Consider the following 17,206-nt stretch of genomic DNA (forward strand, 5'->3'; position numbering starts at 1 on the left):
AAGAAACAGGTGCGTGGAAGTGTACTTACAACTTAATGACCTTCGTCAGGAGGAGACGCGAGCCCATCAGACGCGAGCCACGGTGTCTCCCAAGAGATCCCGCATCCCTGTCCCCGGGGGCTGCCATCCAGCCCCGGTTTTCATCTGGGCCAAATATGTGCACGCAAAGGTTAATTCTCTGCCTGCTACCCATAAATTACGCATGACATGTTTAGCTGGGCTTCCTTATATGGAGAGTGCTGTATTTCAGTCCAGTTTGCCTTTTGCCAAGTTTACAGGGCGGAAGACGCCCTGCATGAGAGGGCTCCTCTCCCCCCCCCCCATCGTTTTGTAGTGCGTCACTCAAAAACTGTAAGAAAAGTAAGTATAGACGCTCTCTGGGTGGAGCCGCAGTTGGTTGAATTGCTTTCACGAAAGGTTGAGGAGGAAAAGTAGTTAGTACTTGGGTTCTGGTTTTTAGACAAAAGCAGGACAAATATGTAGTCCCCCCCCCACCCCCACACTTTTTTTTTTTTTTTTGAAACGGAGCCGGAATCTGTTATTGGTAGTAATGTGTCATGTGAGAATACTTTGATTCCAGAGCTTGTAACACGAGCAGGTATATGGTGGAGCTTGTGTTGGCCCCTCTCACGGCACTTTACAACTACAGGGGTGTTGCTACAAGAGTCATTGTGTTCTTAAGTCTCTCCCTGGCCCTGAGAGTAGACGGCTGCTGCTGGGATTTGATGGTGTGTTTCCGTGGAGTGTGCTTCCCTGGGGTTAAAACGGAGTAAGAAGCTGCCAGAAAGGTTATTTGCCACTGTCTTTACTTTGTATGGCCCACCAGCACAGGCACAAGCGATAGCAGATGGATGGTAAAACTCTGCCGTCCTCTGAGGCGTTTCTTAAACAAATTAATACACCCAGAGAGAAGTCATAATTAATGCCCTTTGGATTTGCAGGCCCTCTGCAAGGCGCTTTGAAATCCTACACCCGTGGACGCCGTGTTCCTCCCTCCTGGGTTTGAACACAGTGTCTGTTTATACACAGAGGGTATTTAGTACATAACTAGTCTATACCCGCATAAGTAATCCACTCCATGTTGTCTGTGTGGGTTCCTGAGAGCGTTGGTGTCTCTCCTTGTCTTGCTGTTGAGATAGGAAAAAAAAAAAAAAAAAATCACTGAGGCGGTTAAAACGGAAGTTCAAGGACTGTGAAACTCATCTTGAGAATATTTAGTTCAATACTTAGAATGCCTTAGATGTAGAGTTACAGCCAGAGACACTGAATAAAGTTACTTTGTAGCCTGAGAAAGCACACTGTTGACACTTGTATCTTTGCTTTCTTAAAGTCGGTGGGTGACAGCTATAGCTAGAAACTGTTTTTTTAGGAACCTGACAGTGTTCTGATTCTCATCCATGTGGTGTATTTGCATGGCGGTGAAATTCTTTTGGATTATTGTGTTGGTAGGGCTTTTTTTCAAGATGTAGACATAGTTTTTAGTTTTATTTGTTTAATGGGGGGTTTCCCTCACCGAGCACTACAAAAGTTTGCCTTTTGTGTTTGAGGGAACAGGTTAGGTCAGCACCAGAAAACCTGTTCATCCATCCGTCTATAATTACAGTGTCACTTAAGACATAATAATCAGGTTTTATTATTACTAAGAGACTCAGAAAAGCTCGCATGTGCCTAGTTTAATTTTTTTTTTCTCATGTTACTAAGAACAAATTTGTGTGCAGATACACATCGAGTGTGGTACTCAATGCAGCCATGCCAGTGGAGAATCCAAAGTGTTTCATGGTTTAAAATATTATTGCTTGTGTTTACATTTCCACATTTGAGGCAAACTTAAGACTCCAAGTTGAATTCATTAAATTCTGTTTCCAGCATTCTGTTCTTCCTCTGGGCACAGAATTCCTATGAAATGAAGCACTGGGTTCTGTTCCAGACCAAGAACAGAGTATCCCAAGGTTTCTCCTGGGGTGAGGGGAAGAGTCAAATCATATTTCTCATTGAAGCAGGGCGTGTTACTTTATTATATAAAATCTCCTATTTTTATTGTAAGCAAAAAGGTTGCCCTTGGCATTTATCGGTGTTGCCGTTCCTTAGACCTGTGTTTGATATCTCTATTTATGAAAACAGAGAATAGCCTTTTGCTGCACCTTCTGGTTTTCTGCTTGGTGACTGAAGATGCACAGGTTCGAGAACATCTCAGATCTCGCTTAGAAGAAGCTAAAGAGAATAGGTCGCTGGGGTTTCTTACGCCCTTAAGAGAAAGTCATCAGGGTGTGCAATAGAAAGGCAGGGTGAGGGGAGTGAAGGAAGGAAGCAAAATGTATTCACTTAAATGTTTGGCTCAAAATAAAATCCTAGCAGCAATGCTGATTGTAGAAGATGTTACATAGGAAGATTTTGAAGTGATGGCCTTTTAGGCTCAAGAGCTTCGTATTTTTGGAAATCCAGAATTGCCACCCAATGCGGTAGCCACTAGCCACATGTGGCTGTCGAGCATTTGAAATGTGGCTAGTTGGGACTGAGATTTGCTCTAAGTGTAAAATACCTTCTTGATTTGGAAAACTTTGAATGAAGGGAAGAATGTAAAGCATCTGATTTGTATTTTTAATACTGATTATGTGTTGCAGTGATAATATTTTGGATAGATTGGTTTCAGTAGAATATTCAGTTAGATTAATTTCACCTGTTTCTTTTTACTTTTTTAAAATACGACTACTAGAAAACCTAAAGTAACAAATGTGGCTTATATTACATTTCTATTGGACAGTGCTGTTCTCAAATAGATCAGGGGACAGAATTCTGAGAGAAAGCCTCGCGAGTTTGCTGGTTAAAATAATAAAACTGACTTTTATTTTCACAAGCTAAAAAAGTATATTATACACACAAATACCTTGTCTTTCTTATCCATTGTAACCAAAATCTAAGAAAACACACTGCCTAACATCTATTTTTATTTCCTCAAAACTACTATTTAGTTTAGAGATTTAATGGTGAGGTAGTAATAACAGAGAAAAGGCTTATAATTAGTGGATGAGTCCTAACACCTCTCAAAGGCCAGAATAGAGTATGATTGCTACTTAGGAACATTTTAGAGACACTATAGCTATCATTGTCCCGAAGTTACCAAACATAAACGAGTCACTAAAACTTATTTTAAAAATAGAGTTTTTGGTAAATAGCAATTATCCTCAAATGCTTAATATGTATTTTCCTTTCCTATGGCTTTCCTTCCTTAGCAAATAAAAACATCAAGTAAATCCAAACAAACTCCTGACCAAATTGTTAATTAATAAATTCACAAGAATGAGATTTTCACTTGTATGGTATAAGGCATTGTTTTGAATATTAGGAAACGTAAAAATATGTTTCTGTGGTAATACGGGCTTTCAGGAATTTCTATACACGGAGACATTGTCTTTATAATTTGAACACATTCTTGAGAAAGCATCTGACTAGCAAACAAAGCACAATGGCATAGGTCCTGGAAACATTCCCCTCAGATATTTTCATAACTGAAGTCCATTTTGCCATACACAGTGAGTGTTAAGCTGAAAAAATGCGCTTCTTTTTTATCCATATAAAGCATGCTTACTTTTATTTCCTTGAAGGATGCCAAAGATATAGGACAGGATGGATGTAGTGGGTTCTTTCCACGGGCAGGGCAGGTTTTAGAGAACCTCAGAAGAGTTGCCTCCTGGCTTGGTGCCATCTTGAATCTGTCTCCCACTATATGAGGCGTAACTGCCATTAGTGTCGATGCATGTAGGGAGTGTGGGGGGAACCATGATCCCCATTAACTTCGCATATCCTTTCTGATGAGTCATGGAGCATATTCACTAATGGTTGGAGAGATATTGATTGCAAAGCAGAGAATTCAAGAACAGCTATTGACATGTGGCATTAAGTGTCTCTAGACATATTTTATATTTTTAGATTTGAGATAGGGAAATTGATTTTTATGTAGTGTTTTTCATATTATACAAATATATATTTATATAAACATTACAGCTATATCCTGGAAAGAAATACTTAGCAAATACATGTTTATAGGTTTTTACATATTATTATTAGTTTTTAATGACTCTAGTACCTCTTTTATAGACAATTATTTACATTTTCCAAGAGACATCTTAACATGGGTGCCCGTGCCATCCATAAAAATGAAGAATCTTGAAAGCATTTATGTTATAGTATTAGGCATTATATAGTTGACACTTTTCCCACTGTTTTTGAGGTCTTATTCAGGTTTCTGTGATTATCCTTTGCTAAAACAGTTCAGGATGTAATAATCTCATGATGAAAGGTAGCCATCTTGCATGGAGTGAAGAATTCCTTTTCCACTGAGATCAACTCTTTTAAAAAGGAGATGTTTCTGAAATAACTGTTATGCTTCCAGTAGTATGTATACAGCAAAAGAAAAACTGTCATCTCCATGGGCGTTGTTTTAAAAATTGAGAAGTATAGGGGTGCCTGGGTGGCTCAGTTGGTTGAGCGTCCGACTTCGGCTCAGGTCATGATCTCTCAGTTCATGAGTTCGAACCCCGCGTCAGGCTCTGTGCTGACAGCTCAGGGCCTGGAGCCTGCTTCGGATTCTGTGTCTCCCTCTCTCTCTGCTCCTCCCCTGCTCACACTCTGTCTCTCTCTCAAAAATAAATAAAGATTAAAAAAAATTTTTTAAATAAAAATTGGCAAGTATATCTTTTATATATCCAAAGAGGTGAATAACAGTTGATAAGGTACATACTCACGCATGTGGACACAATTTTTATGTGAGTGTTTGTGTGAAAGCTAGGTGTGCCCGAGACAATGCTAATAATTTATTCAAATAATCTGGATGTTAAATAACATCAAAGTATTAAAAAGAATTGTGCTAAATAGCATATAATCTAAAGTCAGTGCAGATATCAACTCCTGTCCCTCTTTAACTGATACTTCTTCCTCCAAAGAATTTTTAAAAGGAACTTACATTTAACAGTATATTTTCATTTTTAAAACAGCTTGGGAGTTATTAAGAATGAACTTGTTTTAAAGAGCTAACAAGATTCGAGGATCATGGGAACAAGTTTAATCATATGAAATAAACATCACAGTCGATTTGAGAGATTTTATTTTGTATTGTTGATTTATAAGTGAATATGTGTTGTGGCAAAAATAGCAAGCTAGGCTCAGTGAAATCTACCAAACTTAGCCAAAGTACACTTGTTCAAAGAAGTAGCAGTCTGATAGCAGAAGTTAAGAGTTTTGAAAATAACTGTAAGTAGAAAGTGAGATTTCATACACAGTGGCTTGGTAACATGGTTTTGGAAGTTCAGATAAGGAAAACTAAGTTTTAATGTAGCTCTGACCAATACATATAATAAAGGAAACAGTCCTAACGCATAAATAATGGGGTAAAAAAGCTATTCTTTATTTTCCAACCATACAAAAATATTCTATTAAGCCAGTTTTAATTATATATATTCAGTGATATTTCCATATTTCTCATGCATTTATACTTAGCATCCCGACACGGGATTTTTGTATGTGTTCTAGTCCATTTATTTAGTTCATTTTTCTAGTAGAAATATATGGATTTCCAAATGTCCTATATGAGAATAATTGATAGCTTTTGCCATCAGTTTTACTGTTGAAGCACCAAATAGTTACTATCTGTCAGGAGACCAGCGTGGGTAATGAATTTGAACAGTGGATGGAGAGAAATTGCCAAAGACTAGGTTGAAAGTAAACTGACAGTGACAGTGAGGTTGTTTACAATGAGGTGTTTTCTAAAAATGTATATATTAAAGTTAAGAAGTGGAAATAATGCTAAAATGTATTGAAAAAGCAGTGATTTCCTTTTGGGAAAAGAGATGCATAAAGCGTGATGAGCAGCATTGAGAGAAGTATATATTAGCCAGGAGATTTTAATCAGAAACAGCCTGAGTATCCAGTCTCATGTGACATTAAATAAAAGAGAAATGAAGAAATAAAAGCAGAAGGTACTAAATGATGGTTTCAGACACAGTTATAATTGTCCCAATTAGGAGTACAGTTTTGTGGGGTTTGAAAAATAATAAATGCTTTAAGTAGATAGTCTGTGGAACGTGTGGCAACATCATCTATACCTTCTTATTTGAGTTCGCAGCATACTAACATCTGTCTACAGTGATTGTGACTGAACAGACTCTTCCAGAAAATGCTAAAAAGTGTGGTAACAATAATATGTGCAGTGGGAGTGTGAGGAAATATAAACAGAGACTTTACAGTTTAATAGTCAAAACACATCACAAGCATGTTAAATAGCAAGAATGCCAAAATAAGGCATTATGTAGTTCATATTTAGAACATCGTTAAAGGCATTTTTTGAACTTGATTTAGAGTTAGAACTTACAAGACCAGTCAGAGCTTATAGTATCTACAATTTGTAATCCTGTGTCTAGCAATCTGTTTGCCAGCATTGTTGATGGTAGTAGTAATGAGACATTCACATTTTATTTGTTTCTGCCCTTCTCTGATTGCAAGAAAAGAATTACTTTTGCAATGACCTTTTAGCACTCCATGTGGATGGGTAGCTCTTATCCTAGCAGAAAGATAGTCTGGGGTCGGTGGTAGTAGTCCGGATAGGTGACAGATACAAAGAAAGGAAGGCATAGAGGCCTGCTGTCCGGCAAAAGTTGTTGGGAAAAGCTCTGAACCATTGGCTGGACTTGTGACTCAGCATTCCTCAGCCAAAGGCCCCCTTATTGATATTTCTCTTTACCAAATTTTAGTTTCAGGAAGTAGTGTACGAAAAGATACATCAGTTCTTATAAACAGCCTCTAAGTTCGTTTTGAAAGCCCCAGTGTTTGTTGCAGTGCAAGCAGAACAACAAAAACAGACCTCACTGGGGGAGAACTTTTGAAAAGTGGAACACACTCAGCAAATGTAGGTGGTGATATCAGTGTTACTATTATCATTTTAAAATTTCTGGTTCTGGATATACTTACTGCATTTTTGTCTGTGTTTTGAAAGGAACAAATGACTTTGTTGGTTGGGGGGGGGGGGGTGGGTAGGCATAGAGAAGCTTCACAATGTATAGACTTTATTTTATACCAGATCTGACTGGATATGTGATCTGGGAACAACCATTGACTCCTTCCAGTCCTTAAGTTCTGTATCTGTGAAGTTCTAAACATATAAATAATAATTAGTAGAAGTTGTACTTTGCTGTCCATTTCTTTATAAAATAGCTCATTTAATCTTTTTCTGCAGCTGTAAAATAGGCCTTATGACCTTTATCTTCAGGATTAAGTAGCATGGCTAGACAGCTCTTTTTGTCATTTGTAGAATTATGAGGCTTGTTTTCTGTCTTTATTCAAATGTCCAGTTTTTAACCAATTGGAAATGGTCTATAAAGAATAGTAATGAGGGTAAGAACTGTCATGGTGATTACTTACATTTTGGACTGCTTCCTATGTGCCAAGGTAAGATTTACGAATCAATTCATGTATTCCTCAGAACAACCCTGTGCCATGGTTACTGTCGATATCTCAGCTTCGCAGATGGGGAAACCGAGGCACTGACGAGTTAATAGTCCCAAGTGGCGTCGCTAATAAGTAGCACAGCAAGGAGTTGAACCAGGGTGGCCCAGTTCTAGAAGCCATGTTTGTACGTGAAAGAATGAAAGCAGATTTAAAGAATGCTTGTGTTAGTGTGAATGGGAGATGAAGACCGCAGACATTTGGAATACTTTAGCAGAGTCGCACTTGCTCCAGTGTTTGGGGAGGCTCGAAAAGAATGAACAGAAAGAGGATAGAGAGAAAAGGCATAGGGGGAGGTGGGCAGCATATAGAGTAGGGAGAAGGGAGGAATTAGGTGGGAAAGGAGGTTGGCACTACGCGTTGGGGGGCATTGAGAAACAGGTGATACGAGTTTGACACCCAGCTGGGAACGGTTTGGCCAGGCGCGTAACCCGACAGGCACCTATTCTAGTGACAATTTAGAGGAAGGATAGGACGCACAGGATGAAGTAGAGATTGTAGGAAAGAGATGAAGGACTGAGGGAAATGATGGGAAGTGACAAGGAGGACATGTTCACTGGGGGAGAAATGACAGGCATAGGGTCCATAGGATGTAGCAACTGACTAGATGTGGACGTGAAAGGGAATGGGAGGTGTTAAAAATGATTCTTAAAATATAGTAAGAATCGTTTAAACTTTTCATCAGAAAAGTTTTACATAAAAATTTCAATCTTTAGTGTTAATTCTGTTCATTATGTTGCTACTTGCGACCTCTTTTATGATCAGGAACTTTATTCTAAATATCAGTAAGATAAAAACCCTTGAAATTGCGTTCTGTCAGGAACTCTATAACTCGATTAAGTGGACGCTGCGTGTTAACTTCTTAAACCATGCCATTTCTGTTTCCACCTCTTTTAAATAAAGCACAGGATCTGAGGAGCTGTAGAAGGTCGCCAAATTCTTCATCCCAAATTGGTAATTCTGAAGTAAGCATAATTTCCTCTTTAGGCGTATGTTGTTATTTGCTAGGAAGTGTTGTAGTGTTGGCCAGGTACTTCTGGTCCCTCATTAAAGGAACACCGGTGTAACCTGGCCTCTGTGATAAAGCAGGTGTCACACAGATACATGATAAAGTAAGTTTGCAATGTGCTCAATGCCACTGACATTTCTGCTTCTCAGACCTTGCTATTTTAGGGAACGTATCAGTATAACTGTGAGATTCTCTTTCCTGGAAATAAAACTCCTTAATAATCAGACACTGTTACAAACAGAATGATGTACATATGGGAATAAGTAAGCAGTTACACTGAGTTAACAGTTTCTTGGTGTTGTGAGGATAGTTATGTTTTGAATAGAATAGAAAGCTTTAGAGGCATTCTCACAGGCCATTTTGCTTAAGGTCCTTACATGCTTTTTACAAGTAAATGGCTTAACATAGTTTAAGCAGAAAATGTCAGAGCAATGATAGATTATGTTGTATTTAACATGCATAGACAGATTCCCATGAAATCAGGACAGTTTTCAAGAAGGGGATTCTATTTATACCTATTTACCACTTATTATTTCTTTAGATGGGTATTTCCATGAGAAATAATAAAAATTGCTCTGTTTATGTCTTTATAGCATGTTTACAGAGAGCTAGAGAAAATAATGTTAACAGTGCTTTATTTCAGCTTTTGTTTTTATGCCTCGTGGTATTATGTCAGAGCCACACTTAGGATGTCTTTTTCTATTATTAGTTTATCTGATTTTTGCCTTGTGCTTATAAAGATAAGATAAAAATCTGTTCAGTTGCACTGTTAAGATAATGTTCACAAAATGTTCATTTTTTTAAGTAACTAAGATTAAATGGTGTTAAAATTAGAAATTCTTCTTTGCTTTCTCTGTTCATTGGGCTAATTTTAACTAGACAAATTTACTCCAAATTATTTTGAGCCGTTATTTGAATTTCATTGCTCAGACATTTCAGGGAAAGCTGCATTGTCAATTTAGTGGCATTAGGTAATATTTGGTTTTAAATGCCCCATCCAGAAGACTTTGAGAGATACGACAAGCATAGCAAAAGTGAACAACAGGGAATACAAGCAGATCTTTGACCCAGGTATAGAGTCTCTCTGAGGTATTGCATGACCTTTTCAAAAACTAATTTGAAATATCCAGAAGAATTGAGACCGTTGAAAAATCTATCCTTCAAGCAGAATTGTGCATGATGCTTTCTGGGGGACTTACATTTACTGAAAATTGCATGTGGGAAATGACTCAGAGAAACAGAGTTTTGAGGATGGGTTTTGAAAAGTAAATATTATTTTGGGAGCAATTAATACTGTGTTGGGAGAAAATATTGTGTCTGTTTCTCAGTAATGGATCAAAGTTTGCTAAGTGCTGAGGTCTTTTCACGTAAAAAGCTATTCTACTATGTTAACCATAAGGCCATACAGGGAAATCAGTTCATCCTTTGTGTTCTGCTAAATAACCAATTAACAGACATACTTTGAGTACCTATTAGAGTCAAGGGATTATAGTAGAGCAGAAGAGGATCCAAAGGAGAATTACTTAGTTTCTCTTCGTTGGCGTGTAATTGAGCTGAAGATAAAGACATGAAAAGTGAATAGTACAGTTGAGTATTGGTGCTATACTATTGAGTACCAAAGGAGGAAAGTCAAGGAAAGAAGAAAATCCAAAGAAGGAAGTCTTAGTGGAACTTAGTAGTCAAGGTGTGCTGTGTGGAGGAGAAATTTGTCTATCTGTTCAGCGTTTGTAAGGAAACGGGATGAACAGGGGGAAAGTAAGGAGGCCAGCTACCATATCCGAGTGTCTTCTCTGTGAGACACTGCCAGCTTATATTCTTTTTTGAAAGAATCACCTGGTAATGGTGTTAAACAGGGAACAGGCCTTCGTGGCAGGAGCCATCATTCTCTTGATAGAGGTGAGGAAACAGAGACGCAGAGAGGTTAACCTGCTTGCCTGAAGTCACACAGCTGGTGAGCAGCCAAACTGAGCTGAACCCCTGTCTCTTCTTATTTCATAACAGCATTTTTTTGTTACCCCTTGATGATTCTGCTGGGGATGCAAGGGGTATAGTTACGATACAGTAAGTTTAAAACTTCACCCATACCACAAATGACACAAGTCAGGAAGGCGTAAATTTAACTTAAAAGGCTGCCAAATAAACTTTTTGTCTTTCTGCTTTGACTTTGGCTTATAGTTTGACAAATGCTTATAATCTCTTTCTTAGATTTATAAACAAAACAAAACACCCTAGGCCTCCTGTCTTCAGCAGATATGAAAAGGGCTTGCAATGGTGTGACCTGTTACAACATTGCGTTTCGGGAGGCTCTCCAAGGAAGCTTTGTGAAGTTTCAGGAGATAATTTACTTTCACACCAATAATGTGATGCCATAAAATTTTCACTGAGAAATGATAGGGGTAGCTCTAGAGCACACACTAAATTCATTTATCTTCCTGATGTGGTTATTTCATGCTTTCGTGTTGTATCATGTTCACACAGCAGTCTGTGTGCCCTCAGCCACTGTGTGGCACAGCTTAGGATTTCAAGAGAGAAACTATTAACTGAAGACGTGTTCTGTTGGAGACATGTCACTTTGCTAACAAATTCCTCTCTTACAGAGCTGTTTAGAACACACAGCAAATGAAATTATATAATGTCTAGGGAAGGAAAATGGAAGGCTCATGCCATTGTTTTGGGCCTCAAAGGAAAACCCTCTCACGTAGCAAATACCGATTGAGCACAGTGTCCACGTGCTGCTTGTCGTACCCCTTTATCCTGTCCCGGGCAGAGGTAAGACATGCTCTGTTCTCAAAGTAGTTTCCAGTGTAGTGATTGAAATATTCACAAGTAATGTACGGGCAAAACAAAGTGGGCACAGGAGCCAAGAATAGGCTGCTTGTGGGCAGAGTGTGGAATTTGCCTAAAACCGTCCAGTAGACACGTTAACTCTTTACGTGCTCTGTATGTTGGAGGAAAGACAAAATCGACTCACAATTCCTTTTAGTTATGTGATTCAATGCTTAAAGTGCTTGTTTTTCTGTGTAAGGATTGGATACATCAGCATGACCCAAATGTAGTGGCATCCTAGATGAGACAGAAACGATGGCTTGATTTCTGATGTTGGCACTTTGGGAGAAAGATGGGGACACATAGTTCATCCGAGCTTCTTAGTGCTAACTCCTTGAGTAGGAGGTTAAATCACTCAGTATTGACAGTCAAGTTTCAGAGCCTGCGACTTTTATGTTAACAGAAAGGAAAAATCTGTAAGAGAGAGGTGTGTTGTATTTTACTTTAATGACAAAGGGTTTTGGATATGCACACGATGCTCTTTTTCCTCCAGCTTTTTCTTTGTGTGCAGGAAATAAAGCTGTATTTTGTAGGCTAGCTTCCAAACTTTCAAATGGTGAAAGTGCAACTGTGCGTATTTTGTGCGACCCCATTCAGCTGTGAAGTGTTCATCCCTTGTTTCCAGGATTTAATCTGCAGGCTGGGTTAGAAGACTCAGAATTTTTATTTCATGGCTTACTACTATTCATTTTTAATCATAAACATTTATTTAAAGCCCTCTGCATAAAAAACTCCACCGTGAGATTTTGACTGACATTTTCAAGAGAAATGAAGGCTATGGTTTCTGCTTTTTTGAAGCTGATAGCCTAGAGAGAAAAGTCCATTTTTAGTGAAATAAGAAAAACAACCAAAATCACAACAGGGCCAGACCATTAGCGATCGTCATAATTACAAAAATAGCCACTTACTTGGTAGGCACTTATTCTTTTACATATGTGACCGTGTATGGTTCTTTCCCGGCACTGTGAGATTTATGCGGTGCCTTCCCTCGCTCTAGTTCACAGGGGAGAAAATGGAGGCTTGGTGAGGCTGAGGTCAGGTAATTTGCTCAGGGGTCACATAGGAAGGTACCACGAGTGCTGAGATCTTAACCCAGCAGCTTGGCTTCTTGTCTGCTTGTTTGTTTCCCTCAGTATGCTGTGAATGAAGTACACAAATACTGACAGCAGTAGAGATTTGAGGCCTAACCCAAGTTTGTTCTGGAAAGACCTAACGAAGAAGGGAAGATGTGAAAGACAGGTTTTGAAGCATTACGGTCAGACAAAACAGCAGAGACCGGGAAGTGGACTTTTGGAGTTTTGCTGGCTTGGGAAAAAGAGCTAGATCAAGTGTGGTTTGCATAGTATTAGTTCTACTCACACCTAATACCCTTTGCCCCAGCACTCACCAAGATCAGCGAAATCTACTTTTAGACTCAAAATCATTAGCACCTGTGAAGTTTCTGATGTCACTTCTGAATGACATAGCACACTGCCAGTGGCTCAGTTGGATGGCTTTAAGTGGCCCATTTTAAGAAGTGTCTTGAGCCCAAAGACAGTATTGCAGACACTCTTCCAATTTATTCAGCTGCATTATTGAAAGCATTAGGGAATTCACTTCATTTCTCTCATCACTAAAATACAGAAATCTGTTGCCAACCTTAAAATAATCACAAATGTTATTGAAAATTGACAGTCAGTTGAAGACTGATTAATCTTCTGATTAAATCTTCGCACGTTCCCTCAAATCCCTATCAGGGTAATTAGAGTGTGTGCATGTGTGTGTCTTGTGTGCATATATGTGTGTTAATCCATATGTACATGTATATTCCATAGAGGATTACAAAGTAGCACAGACGTTATAGCTAAAAATGGAATAGAATAAATGTATGAGGCTAAGGGATACATTCACCAACCAATGTTAGTTTATGAATTTGGCGCTGAAATATTTACTTAATATCATTTTGTGGTTCTCTGCCCTGGCTACAAGGAAGACTTGTGAAAACATAGCAGGAAATGGAAATAAAAGATACTCTAATATACATGTATCATTTTGAATACATTATCACTCCAGTAGTTTTGAAGGCTTGAGATTAAATAGTTGATAGATACTATTATTAAGAACCTTAATCTGTGTCTTAATGAATTGATTTCCACTGCTCTTTTCATCCACTGCTGTTAAACTTTAACCTAGTCCCACAGCAACAGTTTTCTGTTTATAAGTGACCTGACATTCATGTATTCAAAAAATATTTTTCCCTTTGTGTACCAAGCATTCTCAGACATATTTTTAAAGAGAACTATCCCATGCTGATGTACTAATTTTTTTGGCAAGAAAATTAAGCACCTGTATTTCAGCCCAATAGTTCTATGATAAATGAAGAATAATTAAATGTGAAAGATTCTGCAACATTCACTTAAATATTAATTTGGGTTCCTTTATATTCTAGGCACTGTGCTAGGCATTGAATACATAATGGTTAACACAAGCAGATGTAATTATGAAAGTGTAATTATAAAATTTAGACATCTCTCAAATTTCAAATTGGCCATTGCAGAAATAATGACATTATAGTTCTTATTGCCACAAAATTTAAATAATCTTTTTAGAAATTAAAAAAAATTATTTATAGATGTCAATAAATATTTATTTTAAAGCCTCTACCCGTGTTAGGTTTCCTGTGTAGAAGTGAAGTATTTTCATGTAAAGAAAATACGTTTTATGCTTAGAATGCTATTTTACAATTACGCAAGGGAAATGGTATCACAAAGTAATGCAGAAAGAGAAAACTCAATTTTGAGTGGCAGCACAATATTGTGAGTTTAAAAGGTCAGGCTCGTACAGGAGGCTCCAGTTTTGCCACTCAATATCATGCAGAATGCTGTGACAGCCAGGGCTGATACAGCTGAAAATATCTGTAGCCTTGGAAGCCTTGTAAGTTTCAGAAGGTCATTTAGGCATCTGGTGCGAACACTGATTCACAGGGAAGGTCAAACTGGACAGCCAGGCCAAAAAAAAAAAAAAAATTGGTTATTGAACCCAACAGTTGTAGATTTTAGAGCAGTTGTCAACTGCAGACATTGGGTATCCTAATCCAAGGTGGCCATCTTTCATTGAAATATTTTTAGAAGCGTGAGCTATGCTTGATGGTGAGTTTTAACTTCTCTTTTCTCTTCTGAAACTTTTAACCTTAAAAGTACATCTACAACCTTACCTGGTAGCAGGACAAACGTTACTTTAATTTTATTTATGTGTGACGCATGCTCCATCAAAAAAGGATGTGAGTCGGCTTACAACAGTAAAGTGCACATAAAATAGGACTGTAAAAAAGAGACATAACAAATCAATTAGAAGGAAAAGAGATGAACCAAGTGCTTGAGATGAAATTGAGCACTAAATTTATCTCTCAGCTTGCTGGCAACCGAAGCAGAAGCTTTAGGAAGTAGAAGAATCCTGAGTTTATTTAATAAGATCTCTTCGTATCCCGGTGTGCAGCCTTATTCTTAGCCCTCAGAGTAGTAAGCTAAATATTCCAACTCTGTCCTTGGGTGAAGCCTTGGAATGGATGAATTCCAATTAACTAAGAAGCGAAGGCCAAATTCTGCAGCCTGGCCTTCAAGGCCCTCACTGATTTGGTTCCAGTCCCCAAATGCAGCTTTATCTCCTGCCAGGCCCATTGCACATGGGCGCTGCATATAGACCACTTCCCCCAGTGTTGGTGTTCTGGGCCTTCCCATGGCCCTGTCTTTGCTCTGTCTGTTCCTGCAGTCTGGATTGCCCTTCCTTTTTGTCTCTAACCCAATGAGACTCCTCCTCCTGTCTTTCCATCACAGATGTCTTCTCTTATCACCAAACCACCCCTGACCTCTCTCTCCTTTAACTCACCAGGCTTTATTGTTATCTCTGCTGTGCACTTCTCACTTTCTTTTTTTTTTTTTTTTTAATGTATAGTTATTTGTGTGTTTGTTTCACGTTCCCCATTAAGCAGTAAATTCTTCACAGCTGGGTCCATGTATTACCTCTGTGTCTAGGTTACATGTAAAAGGTCGTCGATAAACTGTTCATATAATCAATACATAGATATAATTTTATCTAGGTATTGTTTATTTTTGATGAATATATTTATTCATTTAATAAGATTATTATACGTGTCAGATGTATTTGGATTTCTTTAGGGAAAACATTTCTGTTTCCAGGATAGTAGAGAAGAAAAAAAAGAGAACTAAAAATAAGTAAATGAATACATGTTTAAAAAAATAAATAAGCAACTTCTTAATTGCTTTGACTTGGTGCTTTCAGATTAGAAAGCAACTTAATAATTACCATTTCTCTGTGCTGTAAGGTAACTAATATAATACAGAACAGGTTTGTTACATGTGAAAGAAACATATCATTAATGCCATTTCAAACCCTCAGCACTTTTTCTCTAGTATACTTTTCTATGATTTCAAAAAAAATCTATCTGACTCTACATGGCTTAGAAGTGTTTTAGACAGTTACTCTATCCCCTTCACTGGTTTTCAAACACTGTTTTAGTAGTTGATATAGATCAGCCTGACTATATGCATACTTGCTTAGCACATACTCAGTTTTATACTTAGAGCAGCATTTCATTTTACTTATATGGAAGGTTTCTGCTAATACGTTTTAAGTTCTTCTGATGAAAGCTCTGAAGAAAATGTAGGCTCTTCTTGCTCAGAGGGCAGACAAATAAGAATAAAATCATGCTCAAAGACCTCTTCCTTAACAATTAACTTCAAATCAGTTACTGAGCACTTACAACCCTGTAATGTATTAATTACTAGATTAAAATTGATTAACAGACTTAAGAAGAAGCTGACAGACGTGGTGTATAATTTTCACGTCCCTAAGTGTGCATTATTAGTGTTTGGTGCATGCCCCATGCACATGCAAGGACAATGGCATCCATGTCTCCACTCTGTAAGGGAGCATGTTATCTCCTTCAAAATCTGTATGCAAGGCTTTCTCCACCTAAATACTAGCACAAACCACAGGTGATGCAGTCGTGACTGCTCTGCCATATCCCTCTCCAGTCCTGGTCTCTCTGTTCCTGTTATATTCACAGTCATTATCATTTCCACAAAGCTTGATTTTAAATTGCTAGCATGTGTTGTGAATGCAGTTTTAAATCTGGAATCAAAAGACGTGATTTGGGGTCCCGATTCTTCCATTTAATTGGCTTAGGGGACTTTGGTGAGTCAGTCACTTAACCATACAAGCTTCAATCTATTTGTTCACAAACGGGCAAGGTAATATCACCATTTCTTAGAGTTGTGTTGATCAAATGGCAAAAGCCAGACAAAAAGAAATTGTATACCAATATATAAAATATTTGCTCTCTTGTACAATAATAGAATGTTACGAATTCTGGGGTGGGGGTAGTAACTTTTTCTACATGGCTCTTCCAGTAGAAACTTGCTTAAAGAATCAGATGAATACCTTGCAGATTTTATATGTAAATCAAAAAGAAATGTAGCATAAGCCAACTTCTCAAAAGTTCATCTCTTCAAGGGTTATTACTTACCAAAGGAGCACAGCTCGTAGTTTTATCCAAAGTAAAGTGGTTCTTATTGCAAGAAGATTAAAGAATTTCTTTTTCCTCCTATTAACTTTAGTACCACGTTTTTCCCTCAATTTAAATTAAGAGCTAGTGTTTCGTTACATACAAAGAAAATGATTTGACTGATTCCCAGATAAAAAAAATTTCCATACTCTTTGGATACACACACACACACACACACACACACACACACACACACACACAAACCTATTCATATATTAATCCTCATTTCACATTTATCTGTATACTATTAACAGTTGATCTTATACTGCAGTGATAGAATAGGTGCTTAATTTTTAAAAATCTTTTTGCAAAAT

At 37.9% G+C, this 17,206-nt stretch overlaps 1 protein-coding gene across 15 annotated transcripts in view; it reads left to right on the forward strand.

Annotated features, from left to right (window-relative positions):
• MBNL1 (muscleblind like splicing regulator 1) overlaps positions 1-17,206 on the forward strand; it is a 206,809-nt gene that overhangs the window by 24,337 nt on the left and 165,266 nt on the right. The gene's annotated exons all lie outside the window — the stretch shown is intronic.

The sequence above is a fragment of the Lynx canadensis genome, chromosome C2 (genome assembly GCF_007474595.2).
Source record: "Lynx canadensis isolate LIC74 chromosome C2, mLynCan4.pri.v2, whole genome shotgun sequence".
NCBI lineage: Eukaryota > Metazoa > Chordata > Mammalia > Carnivora > Felidae > Lynx > Lynx canadensis.